Raw genomic sequence first — 15,045 nt, 5'->3', positions numbered from 1 at the left:
GTTCGGTTATCTATTAGCCGCTCGACATACAGACAACTGAACGACAATGAGGTGCAAGAATGGAAAACTAATTTTTAAAATATGATAAGATTTTACAGACATTAGGGACTGCAATGATCTCCATTCTAATTTTAAAAATTAGTTCTCCTTTATTATATATTGAGAGGTGGGATTGGGGTTGCAGAGGAGATTGATTCATACGAACCTTGAAACGGTCCCTTTCTGTCTATCTTCACATTTCAACACTCAGTCACAACTTTGACCATGTGTGGGTTTATATTTGTGTGTACACATTAAAAATATAAATTCATCTGAAGTATTATTACGTATCTTTTATGAACAAGAAAATAACATTTATTACATAATATATTGAAAACTTGTGATAGAGTACGTGCCATTATACAAGTACATGTATGACACTTATATGGAAAATCTGCTATGTTTGTGGCAGATTCTACTGTATCAAAGTGCTCAGAAAAAATGCAAATTTGTATGAATGAGGGTCTGGATGGGGGTTCTTGTTTTGAGCTGCGTCGGATAGAAATCGATCGTATACAATTTCAAGTACACATTATCATGTTAAGACTTCGGTGAATTTTGCAACATACAAACACGAAATAAAAGATGAATTGGGGCCTATTTTATAGGATTTCATATAGGATTAAACACATTTTTCTAGAGGTTATTGATGTGTAAACCGGGGCGATAAACTCACAAACTGAATTTATGTTGAGTTTGTGAGTAAGAGCCCCGGTTTACACATTAATAACCTCTAGAAAAAATGTGTTTAATCCTTATAATTCTTCAGTCAAACATTTGTGATATTTAATAAACATTTTTGTTGTTGATGCAAATCATATAAGAATTATTAACAACTAAATTTTCCAAAAGTTACAGACTTTGCATAGAACTGAGAGCAGAATAAAAAAGGAAAAAACCAATTTTCCTCTTTTTTCACTCTTAATTCTGACAAGTGCAATTAGAGGCCAAATTCGGACCAGAACGTAATAAATTTATTCTATAACCCATGTATTTGAGAAAAAATCATGAAAAACAAAGACAATTCTGTTATATTAGTATTTATTTGTTACATTTCAAAATAAATTTATACTGAATTCTACACTTAGCTGTCCATTTTTAGTCAAATCTCTGTAAAGGATGCAACACAGAATAAATTTATTCTAAATGCATGGTGCTTACTGTATATGATCATGTATAAAATAAATTTATTATATAGAGCCATTATATCTATTATTAGTTCGAGAAAATCATAGAATAAATTTATTCTTCATTCAATGTCATTTATGATTATAATAATATATAAAATAAATTTATTTTGAAGTAAAGTTATCTGTATGGTGAGGCTCTGACACAGAATAAATTTATTCTTGTTTCAATGCGATTTCGGATTATAATAAAATATAAAATAAATTTATTTTGAAGTAAAGTTATCTGTATGGTGAAGCTGTGACACAGAATAAATTTATTCTAGTTTCAATGCGATTTCGGATTATGATAAAATATAAAATAAATTTATTTTGAAGTAAAGTTATCTGTATGGCTGAGACACAGAATTAATTTATTCTACATTCAATATGAATTTTGTTCTATATAAAAATAATCTTAAAAATATCTCATGATAAAAAATTAAAATAATTTAAAAGAAAATTTCATCGGTCTTATCATGGAAGTATTATATTGATAATATAATACTTCCATGGTCTTATTTATTACAGACAAACTGATACAATAAATTGCTTCGCCAAGCACAGCTGGATACGACTGCAGAGGTCAAATCCTAAACATTTGGGACAAAAATGGACACAATGTTCGTGCATGATACAGGTCTGAATTTGGATTGTAATTAAAAATTTGATGCAATATAGGTTTCTGACACAGAATAACGGTAGCCAATAAACTTTGAATTGGTTATATCATTTGAATTTATATTAAATTTTTGGCTTTTGTGCAATACACTATGCTGTAGCGAATTGCCCCCCCCCCCACCCCCCGAAAAAAAGAATAAAAATAAATAAATAAATTAACCTCTTTTTTATGCTTTTGTGCAATACACTATGCTGTTGCTATTTGAACCCTCACCCCCAAAAAAAATACCCTTGCCCCTCTTTTTTGGCAACATGATATTTGAAATTTTCTTTTTCAATTTCTGAAATCTGTAATGAATGAAAATTATCCCCCCCCCAAAAAAAAAAAATTTCTGTCCAGTTTATCTTATCACAAATATTCTAGCGGAACAGTTCAGAATGCATGTAAAACAATAGAATTGCTATATGGCCAAAAATCAATTTCCTTATCGTTTCGATTTATCATGTGATGACATACAAACAGTTCAAAAATACATCTAAGTCTTTTTTGTTTGCTTATATAATCCTGAAGATTTTGTTCAATGTTTTGTCACTGGTCATCTGTTAGAATAATTTTGGTTTTTTTTTCACACAAGAGACAAGCTTCGTTATAATGCAACTGGTACTAATCGTTAAGTAATCTGATCTTTTAGTGACATACAGATCTGTAGTTGGAATTATTCATCTTCTAACTCTTCTTAACTTTTCGAACAATTATCTTTGTAAATGTCAACATTTTATCTTCTAATATTCCCAAATACATGTTTCCATTATTCCGTTCAACCAAAGCTATCTGAAAGATCAAATAAAAAATACAGTGCATATAAAAAAAAAATTGGAAAATGTGTCTATGGGCTACAAATGCCCCCGCTCGTAAATATACACGTGTCAACTTCCACATTCAGATACATGTACAGGCTTAAAGTAGTTAAGACTGATTTGTGATTTTAACATTTGGTTGAGGCAAACTAAAGTTAGTGAACGGAAACGAAAAATTCAGCATTTTTTATGTTTATAAATGGCCTTAACTCAAGAACGGTAGAATTGATGCCACTCAATTTAAATCTTGATCTGTGCTTTATGGTAATATGCATTGTGTATACGATTTATTACATTTGCTTGAGGCAAACTAAAGTTAGATAACAGAAGCGAAAAATCTTTCTAGGCAACAATTTCATAGCTAGTGTGTCCTAACAGCTGTTCTAAGACTAAGCGTAAAGAAAGTGAACATTTAATTTTTAAAAAAATTAAAGATTACTTCAACTTTCACCCGTAGTAAATAATAATGAGATTACCAATTAGAAACATTATTACTATCATAATAATTAAAAGATAATAAATAATATTTATCTAACAAATTTACGTTCAAACTTATGAATTAAAAAGAGAAAACATGTACCCAATCTTTTATATATATTCTTCACTTTAAGCATGGAATCATTATATTTAAATATACAATTTCTTGCTTTAAGGCATAGTCTTCAGAGTCGGATCCAGGGATGTTTAAAAGGGGGGTAATTAACAATAAAACTGAGTCTCATCTAGCCCAAAGCATCATGTCAGGCATTGTCATTACTAATGTCTTCTAATCTGTGTAAATTAAATTATAAATTACTAAAACTATTAAATGTCTTCTTATCTGAGAAACAATTTCGACATTTAAACGAAATCTTTTACTTATGATAATGCTGATTCTCCACAAAGTAATATAAATAGAACAATACAAATAGTAAGCAAATACATGTTTTCAGATACCATCTTCAATATAAAAAAAATCACATCATGAAAAAATTAACTTGTTATGTGTTCCTCTTCTACTAGCTTCAAAATATATCCAAAATCAAGAATGTGGAACATACTCTATCTGACATAATCATTTGGTAATTGATGCAATTAGTGTCTCGAGCTCTTCCATGCCCGTCTTGAATATAAAAAACTAAATATAAAATAAACAACTCTCCTAATGCTCAGGTTGGTTGTCATATTATGCAACACAATTAATAATATGGAAAAAACATTGAACTTCTTTTGTCATACAAAACACTGTCAAACATCCAAACATACTATCCACACTGATCTGTGTCCACACTTGTAGTATATAAAGGAGTAGGGGCAATAAGGCCCTTATTTGGCCCAAAAATTACTGCAAATTTAAAATTTATCATACATATTTTAAAATTACTGAAAAGTATCTCAGGTAGAAGGTATTCAGAAAAACAAAATAATTTTGGACATTAAACAAGTTACCATGGCAACAAATCATGCCTTAATTTGCATATTTTGTAAAATTTTGTGATTTCCCTTGTTTTTCATCAAATTTTTAAGTATATTTTCGATTGGAAAAGTATGTGCGCACCCAAGAAACAACTTTATATTTGGTGAGATTTTGTCAATAGTAATGATAAAGCTTCAGTTAAATTATTTTGTTGTTTCTTTGCTGCGCACGATGTTTCCACAACAGAAATAAAGATAGAAAACTGCATAAATTCTGAATTTTCATCGTTTTTGTGAAAACAGTATATATTATGACGTAATTGTGACGTCATCACATAAGAATCTTAATGTTTTTCATTTATATTTCTTGACCCTATGCATTTCTAAAGATTATGTTACAATTTGAAAAAGTTATCAAACATTTTGTTTTCTTGGGCCAAAACCAGGCCTTAATGCCCCTACTCCTTTATCTTAGTGATGTAACAAATTGTCAGAGTAGTATAGTCAAATTTAGTTATAGAATGAACATTTAATTTAATTTGCTTCATGATATACCTCTTTCCTTAATGATATGATTATCGTTATCATAGGCAGTTGTGGCGTTCCATAAATGTTATATTCCAAATTGTTCTTGTTTATTATGAAATGATCGATATTCTGATGTATATTTACCAACGTTTTTTTCAACTGATCGGTCGGAGCTTATGTTTTAATTCGCATAAGGACAGTCTATTTGAAGATGTGTGTGATAAGGATGATTGTCGTTATAATTATTATTGAATTCTAATCACTAATCAGTGTCACCAAACGCATATATATATACAAAAGAACTGAGTGTATGATATGAGACGAATAACTGGACACTTCATTGATGATCTTATCCCAAAACTCCTGTCTATAGATGGACTGGTCTTAAATAAGCGAACTTCTTAAACTCCGCCCAGTCAAGTGAAATAAATCTAGTAATAGTAATATCGTAGAAAAATATGCAAATTGATATTCGCAGATGCAGATCGATCGAGGGTTTGAAAAGGGGCATACGCAGAGACTTGTAAAACGTCTAGTATGCATTAAGCATATATGTCGGGGATCTATGAGGGGATCCCAGTATCCTTGACCCCACCCCTAATCCCACCTCTAGTATACTGAGCAAAACTAACCTACAATTTCTTGAACTGTGATGAATGTTTCATAAACGAAACTGGAAAACTATCCCGTCTATGTTCAACTTGTCTTCCCTCCTTTTAATTTCCACTTGTCTGTCATCTTCATTGCACGTACATAGAGAGAAATACCAAGTGATCATATCATACAAAATTACAGATCAGTGTCCTACGTCTTGTCATTAATTATCTTGTGTTTCCATTTGAAGTCTTCTCGGCATGTGGTAACACTAGGGGACTACAATCAACGTACGCGTGCATTACATAAAATGATAAGGCTGTTAAGCCGCGTTTGTTATAATTAGCAATAATTATTTTAACAACTTCAGATAGATATGCGGCACTTGTTTGCTAACATGAATTAAACAAATCGAAGATTGTAAATTATTTGAATCTGTGTCATTTCATGGTCATTTTATATCATTCTAATAAAATAATATGTTAATCAAAAATGGACAACTACAAAAGTATAATGGTCTGGATGGATGGTCCATCGATTTTGTATTCTTTTAATTTTTAAAACATGTTTTCTATTCTTTATAATTTTGCTCATTATTCTCTATTTGATCATCCTTTTATTTTCTATTCTTTGTATTTTTTGTATATGCTATATTTTTTGTCCTTTATTCTGCGTTTCCCAGTCCCGTGATTCGATATTCTATCAACTCCAACAAGACCCTCAAGTATTATTACCGATACATAGGCGTTTGAGAATGTGTACCATTTTGTCTTATCCTTTCTTTTATTTGTTTTTAAAGATTTATAAAAAGCTTACCGCACTTCATCCCGGTCTACCCTTATTACAGGTATTCCCCATGGTGTGTATTGTTTTAAAATAGCTTCTCGTTCCGTGCATGCATGCATGAACTATTTGACACTGCACGTTAAGCAACCAACAATCTGTCAATCAATCGATTTTATAGAAAAGATGTATCATATTTTACATCAAAACAATGTATAAACACAACCCGTTCATCTTTTTCTACAAAATGATAAATGTGCAGATCACACTGCTGACATTACTAGACCACATATATGACACTTCGTCTATACCTGAGGCTGTGGATGGGGGTTTACAGAATAGAGAATAATGAAAAAAAATTAGAAAAAATAGTAAGAGAAAAATGGTTTAAATTTGACCCCATCCTGACCCTCGTACTTGTGAGAACTTATATATAGGTTGAGGCCTTGTCCTCCATGTATTCAAAGTAAAGCATTATTTTGATTATGAAACATTGATTAGAAACGGTTGCTTTTTTCCAATCGATCTTCAAACCCTATGCCTTGAGTCTGGGTGCTAAAACCGAAATATCGATTTATTAGTGTTCAACGTAACTTTCAGCACAATATTGTTCATTTCGTGGTTATCAGACTGTAATGGTGGAGAAAGCCGGAATGCCAAGAGAGAATCTTAGATTTTTGTCGTGAAAACTGATAATTATATTCAATCAATTATATACTAAACCCCTAACGGGAAGAATTTCACGTGAGGCACCCGTCGTATTGGTCATGTTATTACAAACTCGGTAATAATTCGGCGGGTCACATTCCTGAAAAGGGAACGGAATTGTAGTTACGACATAAAGAATCATTACTAAATAAATGATACTAAACCACTAACGGGAAGGATTGTGCCTGATATTCATATGATGAAGATAATCTTTCAATCAGTTTTAATGAAGTCTGGAGCTTGCATGTCAGTTAATTGCTAGTAGTCTGTTGTTATTTATATATTATTGTCATTTTGTTTATTTTGTTTGTTTACATCTTCTGACATCAGACTCGGACTTCTGTTGAACTGAATTTTAATGTGCCTGTATATATAACTAGTATATATATTTGTTTGGGGGCCAGCTGAAGGACGCCTCCGGGTGCGGGAATTTCTCGTTGCATTGCAAACCTGTTGGTGACCTTCTGCTGTTGTTTGTGCTATGGTCGGGTTGTTGTCTTTTTGACACATTCCCCATTTCCATTCTCAACTTTATTTTTTTAAGATTGCATTTTGAACGCAACTGCCATGTGCGAGGTTTGAACCATCACAACCTCAGGCCCCTAAAAACGAAAAGATCAAGAAACTAAAAATCGCGTGCATGTGTTTTTAAGGTAATATTATATATAATTAATTATATATATATTGTTTCAACTTATAATCAAAAGTGCATTAATTGTAATAGAAATTTCAACAATTTAAAAATATGTAAAAGAACTTTAAGGCTAAAAAATATATAGGCGAAACAAAAATATGGCCATGTTGATTGGTATCCATTCTCTTCAAAGCTACATGTAATGATAAATCTGTACATTGTACATGCTTCATATCCAGTGGCGGTAACTTAATATACCTCGATTTTTAGTGAGTCGAAGGAGGAAACGGCATCAGTGCGGACAAAGATACTACCAGGGGGGGGGGGGGGGGCTTGATTAATTATACAACGAAACCCTCGACTAAATGAGCTTTCATCGTTTTCAGATAAAAAAAATTAAGGAGACGATTTTTAAGTTTGCTGAACGTGGTGTGGCTAAAATTACGTGCATATTCAGGACTTGAACAAAATAACAATAAATCCAGTAGATAGGTTAGTAATGAAATCTCTTCATTGACTTTGTCTTGTGTAAAAAGCTTTCTTGAAATCCCCGCGGGTTTAATCAACTTTGAAGTAAGTGCTTCGTTCTTTCATAGTTTATATTTTTTTTAGTTAATTCGCCATTTATTATTTCAAAATTTACATATGAAACAATAACCCGGATAAATCATTCCAGAACCATGATAGTGCTTGTATTTTATAAGAGGATAACGAAATTAGAGAATTATATTTATTCAGATTGATAACCATGATGGAGCAAAGTTTTAACCACTTTTTATGTCCCTTTTTACCATAAGATACTCCGGTCATTATTTATATAAAGAATGATGAGGATGACGATAATAACGATGTCTGATGTCCAGTGGTAGCTTTTACATACATACACCCAGAATGACAACATGCTTTATGTTATTTACACGTTTTGTACTAGACAAAATGCGTCAGATTTTTTGACGAGTTTTTTTAGAAGATACAAATTACTTTGTAAGAAGACATGCCACTCTACCAAGACACATTATTCTAACTTCAATCGTACCAGTCTTCAAATGCTTTCACTACATATAAAAGAATATTTTCTTAACCTTCATTATTTGTTTGGTAGGAGCAATGAAACATATAATATCATGGAAAAGCCATTTTTTTTTTTACGGAAAGCAGGAACAATAAGCTAATATAAAAAAGAAGATGTGGTTTGATTGCCAATGATACAACTATCCACAAAAGACCAAAATTGACACAGACATCAACAACTATAGGTCACCGTACGGCCTTCAACAATGAGCAAAGCCCACACCGCACAGTCAGCTATAATAGGCCCCGGTAAGACAATGTAAAACAATTTAAACGAGAAAACTAACAGCCTTATTTATGCAAAAAAAAATGAACGAAAAACAAATATGTAACACATAAACAAACGACAACCACTGAATTACAGGCTCCTGACTTGGGACAGACACATACATAAATAATGTGGCGGGGTTAAACATGTTTCTCTCACAAGCAAAAAACCCCTAACTGTAAATCTACAGTGCAGTATTTCGGACGTCAACACAAAAAAAAACAGCATGCAAATATATATATGGGGGATAAGTATACCATTATTTACACATCAGACTGTACTAATTATATTATAACTTTGGATACACCAAACTAGGTACTTCATATCTGAGTAACAGGCAACATACGCCCTCAATTTTATAGAATTAGTTCATAACTATTTGTATTGTTTGTATTCATCTGTCAAATGTGTGTGTTCTACAAGGATCAGCAGTCCTTACCCTTTCATTTGATATCTATATAACTTACAAAAAATTATTCTGCATATAATAAAGTTTGATTTAAATACGTAAGAACTACTTTGTTTTAAATACGTTCTTCTTTCCTTTTTGAACGTGCCCAAAATGGTGGTGTAACATCTTACGAAGTCTATTCAAATTGTTTTTGCAAACTATTTCGCTCTGGCTGTTGCTAGTGGTCGTCTTACATTTGCAGTGTGGTGAGATCCTTTTTGTTGCATGTTAAAGGTTTAATGTGACTTTGAGCAATTAAAGCGCGTTCCTTTGCTTATTTTGTGTATGTGTTTTATAATGTGCTTATATTCATTTTGTGTCACGGATTGATACCCAATATTCTTTTGTTTTTCTATGGAATAAATGTTCCTATACAAAAAAAAAATATTGGTATATTCAAAACTTCGATTTTTTTTAATAACGTAAATGATTTTAAATTTTAAGAACTAAACGAAAAAGATAATTGTAATATAAAATCTTACGATTCTTTCTTCAAACACGATTTGTTATCATATGCTAATTACCCATATCATATTTTAATGACCACATACTGTGGCCATCGTGATCATATAAACCTAATAAATTATAAACATCCGAATGTAAAATTTCGCACGATAGATAATGACAAACAAACGACGGAAATTACATAATAAATTCACAGCGTGTGCATTTGACTCTATCTTAATATATTTGTCAGTACATAGATAACCCGAATAATCCAGTCTTTATATAACGATCACTTCGATCACTCCATGGACCATTTCCTCGAGAAAAGTAGTGGATAGGGGGCGCTGAATTATTCGAGTTAGTACATGGAGGAAAGGTCTGTTTCGAATGTTATTCAAAGATTAGGAGCGACGATTCAATGTCCGTTTGTGTATTGTATTTGTCGTGGTTGAAACTGCACCAGGAACATATCAGGATAGACAACAGAAGTCTGTAAGTATCTTTTTTATGTATTTATATATTAACATAGATATTATAAGCCTTTCATGCCTTCTGTTGACAAATTTTCATAACTATGCACTGTTTTAGTAGACCACAGATGTCCTTTTCGAACTAAAAGAACCTCCCTGAAAAAACACACCTCAGTCGAATCTTTCTTCTCAAATGAATGCCCGAATGGTCATCAAATTAATACTTGTTATGGGCAGGCATTTTCGAATAATTTTAAAAAATGTATTAATTCTGACTGCAAGGAATTTTAAATGGTAAATAATATACATTTTATCTCAAGGGAAATGTAAACACTTTAACAACAGTAAATTTTTCATAAATATTATATAAAATAGTAAAAGTGTAGCATATATATCATGTGTATTAACGATTAAACTCTGGAAGAAATATAGTCCAGCATGAATACAAATTAAAGGGTCCTTTCAGGAAAAATTTTTTCTCAGAAAGGTATCTCTTTCTTCAGAGGTTTATATGAAACGTTGATGTCTGTTGTGCAGTGATTTTTTTCGCCTGTATGCGAGACATGGCATGGTAGGTATTGCAACCAAGCAACGGCAGCGACGATGGTGTACACTATTTGTTTGAAGCATTATATTTTATAAGTTAGACAATCTAAATGCTTCATACCTTATGTTACGAAATTTCCGTCTGTCATATGTCATTGTCCCGGCAACCTCATTTTCATGGTTCAGTAACTGCTTGATACATTTTGTTTTGTTAAATGAAAAACTCACTTATTATGAGTAATATGATAACTTTGTTTGGTACATGTAGGATTAACCTGACCTCGACCTTATTCCATGGATCAGTTATCAAAAATAAAGTAACTTAAGCAAGACCGTATCTAGATACTATAACTAGTAAGTCATCTATATTTGGTGTATCATGGATTGTTAAAATGATTGTAAGGTGTACATATCCACCCGACAGGTTCCGTCTGACTTTGGCCTCAATTTCATGGTTCAATGTATAGTGTTTGTGGTTTGGTCTATTTCTCAGATACTTTAAGCAGTAGGACCACTATATAGGGTGTATCATGCATGGAATCATTGTCAGCTGGAAATGTCCGTCTGACCATGGAAGTATAATACTTCCATGGTTGGAAGTATAATACTTCCATGGTCTGACAGGTCTCAATTGACTTCGACTTCGTTTTTATGGTTCATTGGACAATTTTTAGTTGTGTCATACATTGTTGTTGTGCATTGATAACGTTAAGTATACCTGATAATTGTACTAAAGACTTTCAATATGATTTCAATGATAAGTAAGACAAAGGCGAGACATTTGCACTCATATTTTGGTAATAAAATGTGTAAAGTGTTGACTAAAGTACATGTACCTAAATTTCAGTATATTTTTGTATCAGAGTGCTGAACGCGCATCTTTAACGTTTTGAGATGAAAATGAATATTTTGTTGAAGGGAGAATGTGTTGGGTACATTACTCACATTTTTACTTGAGGAAGCTGCTGTTCCTTTTGGAACATGTCTTACTTGTTTTCTGGTATGTTAATTGGGATAGGTAAAAGTATTGTTAACACCAGTCCTGTGTTTTGTTTAAGACTTAATGAAACCTGATTTTAATTGTTATTTGTGTATTCAGTTCGCTGTCTCCTAGGCATGAACCACTCATCTGTTTTAAGACTCTATGATTGATTGATTGATTGATCATGACTGGCTGAATGTCCAATGGCAAATATTACATGCATATTCAGGAAGTTGGGAATGATACATGCCAATCCTGATAAAAATAAAGAAATATGCCTGAAGAAAAACAATAACAGAGTAAGTGTTCCTGCATTTTAAACTTCAAATATTTCTTGTAGAGTGAGAAAAATGTTATGAAACACCAGCAAAAAAGACTAGATTGTTATTCAGTCCTGATTTATTCAATGTCTCTGAAGATGAAGATTAGGTATGTAATAATGAGGTTTTAATTTGATAGATTGTCGACTTTTAAATTGTAAAAGTTTAATTAGTTACTGTAAGTTAATCCATTTATTGTATAAATTAAAATTCAATAATTACTGTTCAAGTGCATAGCATAGCCATCTTTATCTTGCTTTATCCAGAGGCAATAGATATAAGATGTGGTATAGGTGCCAATGAGACAACTCTCCTTCCAAGTCACAATTTAAAAAAGTAAATCATTATAGGTCAAAGTACGGACTTCAACACAGAGGAAGACTATTATTAATTACAATAAAGAGAGTGAATAATATTATATAAGCAAAATGGACATCATAAGTAAGATTAAAAGAAAGACAGACGATTTCTTTATCAAAGATTATACATTTTGGTATGGTTACTAAAAATATTTGAAATTGTTTTGAATTTGTCGTTATTTCTTTCAGATCAGGCTTATCCAGAAGCAAGAAAAAAGACAATTTTTAGCACATGCATCTACAGAGAGAGACATGTTTTAAAAAACAGATATATTTTCAATTTAAGAAAAACCTGTTGAACTTTTACTATTTCTTATCTGTTTATTTTACATTTATATATTGATATTTTGTTTTTTTTAAATTGCTGCACAGTACATGTATTTCTATTCAGTCCCACATAACAAAATCAGCTGAAGAAATTGATGTTTTCATATTTCAAGGGTCAAGGGAGTGTCCGTTTGCATTGTTGATAGCAGATATATGCATTGTCTTAAGTTGGGTTTATAAACAGTCACATCGCAACTTCAAATAAAATACATTTTTATGAATCTTACATGTAAATAGACATGAAAGATAGAAAATTATATAGGAACACATTTTTTTCTGACCTAAATGTATTTTCAAGGTAAAATTATGTGAACATATCAAATATTATCAAAAACACCGCTGGTTTAAAATAAAATTATTCTATGTAGCCTAAACAAATCATACAGATCAGTGTATTTTTTCCTAAACAAATTTTATGTATTTTTATAACCAGAATAAATTTATTCTGTGTCTCAGCCTCACCATACAGATAACTTTACTTCAAAATAAATTTATTTTATATTTTATTATAATCCGAAATCGCATTGAAACAAGAATAAATTTATTCTGTGTCAGAGCCTCACCATACAGATAATTTTACTTCAAAATAAATTTATTTTATATATTATTATAATCCGAAATCGCATTGAATGTAGAATAAATTTATTCTGTGTCTCAGCCTCACCATACAGATAACTTTACTTCAAAATAAATTTATTTTATATTTTATTATAATCCGAAATCGCATTGAAACAAGAATAAATTTATTCTGTGTCAGAGCCTCACCATACAGATAACTTTACTTCAAAATAAATTTATTTTATATATTATTATAATCCGAAATCGCATTGAATGTAGAATAAATTTATTCTGTGTCTCAGCCTCACCATACAGATAAATATTATCATAATCATAAATGACATTGAATGAAGAATAAATTTATTCTATGATTTTCTCGAACTAATAATAGATATTATGGCTCTATATAATAAATTTATTTTATACATGATCATATACAGTAAGCACCATGCATTTAGAATAAATTTATTCTATGTTGCATCCTTTACAGAGAGTTGACTAAAAATGGACAGCTAAGTGTAGAATTCAGTATAAATTTATTTTGAAATGTAACAAATAAATACTAATATAACAGAATTGTCTTTGTTTTTCATGATTTTTTTCTCAAATACATGGGTTATAGAATAAATTTATTACGTTCTGGTCGAAATTTAGCCTCTAATTGCACTTGTCAGAAATTAGAGTGAAAAAAGAGGAAAATTGGTTTTTTCCTTTTTTATTCTGCTCTCAGTTATAGAGAGTTTGTCCATTGTCAACCCGAAATAAGTTAGCAGATACATGTATTGATATTCATTTGCATAAGGTCGTTTTCTATCCGACGCAGCTCATTTCTTGAATAATAAATAATCTTTTAGCACAAATTACACCCATGGAAGGGTCAAAGACAATTACTTGTACTATTAACAACAATATAATAATGACATTTACATAAAAACAAAACAAAACCTTAAACACATTGCACAACATGTGACCTCAAGTGCCCCCTGTCCTTAGTTCCATAGACTGTTTAATAAAGGAGCCTTAATATTTCACAGATTGCTGACTAGTGGTTCGAATTAAGGAAATAGTTCAGTTTTTATGATCAGAAAAAATATTTGTATTGAGTTTTTAAATCGTCAAAAAAGGACATGACTGTCTTAAAGCATCATTTATTTTACAATATAAAGACACATTGGATTCATCATTCAGAACTATAATGTTTAAGAAAATGTTCCTTGTTTCTATGTTTATGTTGCCCAATTTTGTATATATTTTTTTATTTGAACACCGTATAACTTTATTCTTTATACTTTGTCCCATTTTCTCTCTTCGTTCACTCTTGTTCTTTGTTTTGTACGTTGTACTCATTATTCTCTGTACTGGTAACCTTATCTAGACCCTTCTGATATAAAAAAAGAAAGAAGATGTGGTATGATTGCCAATGAGACAACTGTCCACAACAGACCAAAATGACACAGACATTAACAACTATAGGTCACCGTACGGCCTTCAACAATGAGCAAAGCCAATACCGCATAGTCCGCTATAAAAGGCCCCGATATGACAATGTAAAACAATTCAAACGAGAAAACTAACGGCCTCATTTGTATAAAAAAATGAACGAAAAACAAATATTTAACACTTAAACAAACGACAACCACTGAATTACAGGCTCCTGACTTGGGACAGGCACATACATAAATAATGTGGCGGGGTTAAACATGTTAGTGGGATCCCCCCCTCCCCCATAATTTGGGACATTGCTATAACAGTACAGCATAAGAACGAACTATACAAATCAGTTGAAAAAGGCTTAACTTATCAGATGGACAAAATTACAAGTGGACGTGGACGGGAACTTGTACATCCCGACAATAAAAAGACACTAGAAACAGATATGAGAGTACTCGCATTTATCTGAAAGCTAGTTCAAAGCCACTA

General features: G+C 31.5%; 1 long non-coding RNA gene across 1 annotated transcript; it reads left to right on the top strand.

Annotated features, from left to right (window-relative positions):
- Positions 1-9,895: 9,895 nt before the first annotated feature.
- Positions 9,896-13,701, top strand: LOC139497959 (uncharacterized). Its single transcript, XR_011657774.1, has 3 exons — positions 9,896-10,055; positions 11,902-11,990; positions 12,430-13,701. It is a non-coding gene; the product is annotated as an uncharacterized lncRNA (long non-coding RNA).
- Positions 13,702-15,045: the final 1,344 nt, after the last annotated feature.

Source organism: Mytilus edulis, chromosome 12 (genome assembly GCF_963676685.1).
Source record: "Mytilus edulis chromosome 12, xbMytEdul2.2, whole genome shotgun sequence".
Lineage (NCBI taxonomy): Eukaryota > Metazoa > Mollusca > Bivalvia > Mytilida > Mytilidae > Mytilus > Mytilus edulis.
Note: the sequence above shows the minus strand (reverse complement) of the source record. Positions and strands in the feature narration are given on the sequence as shown.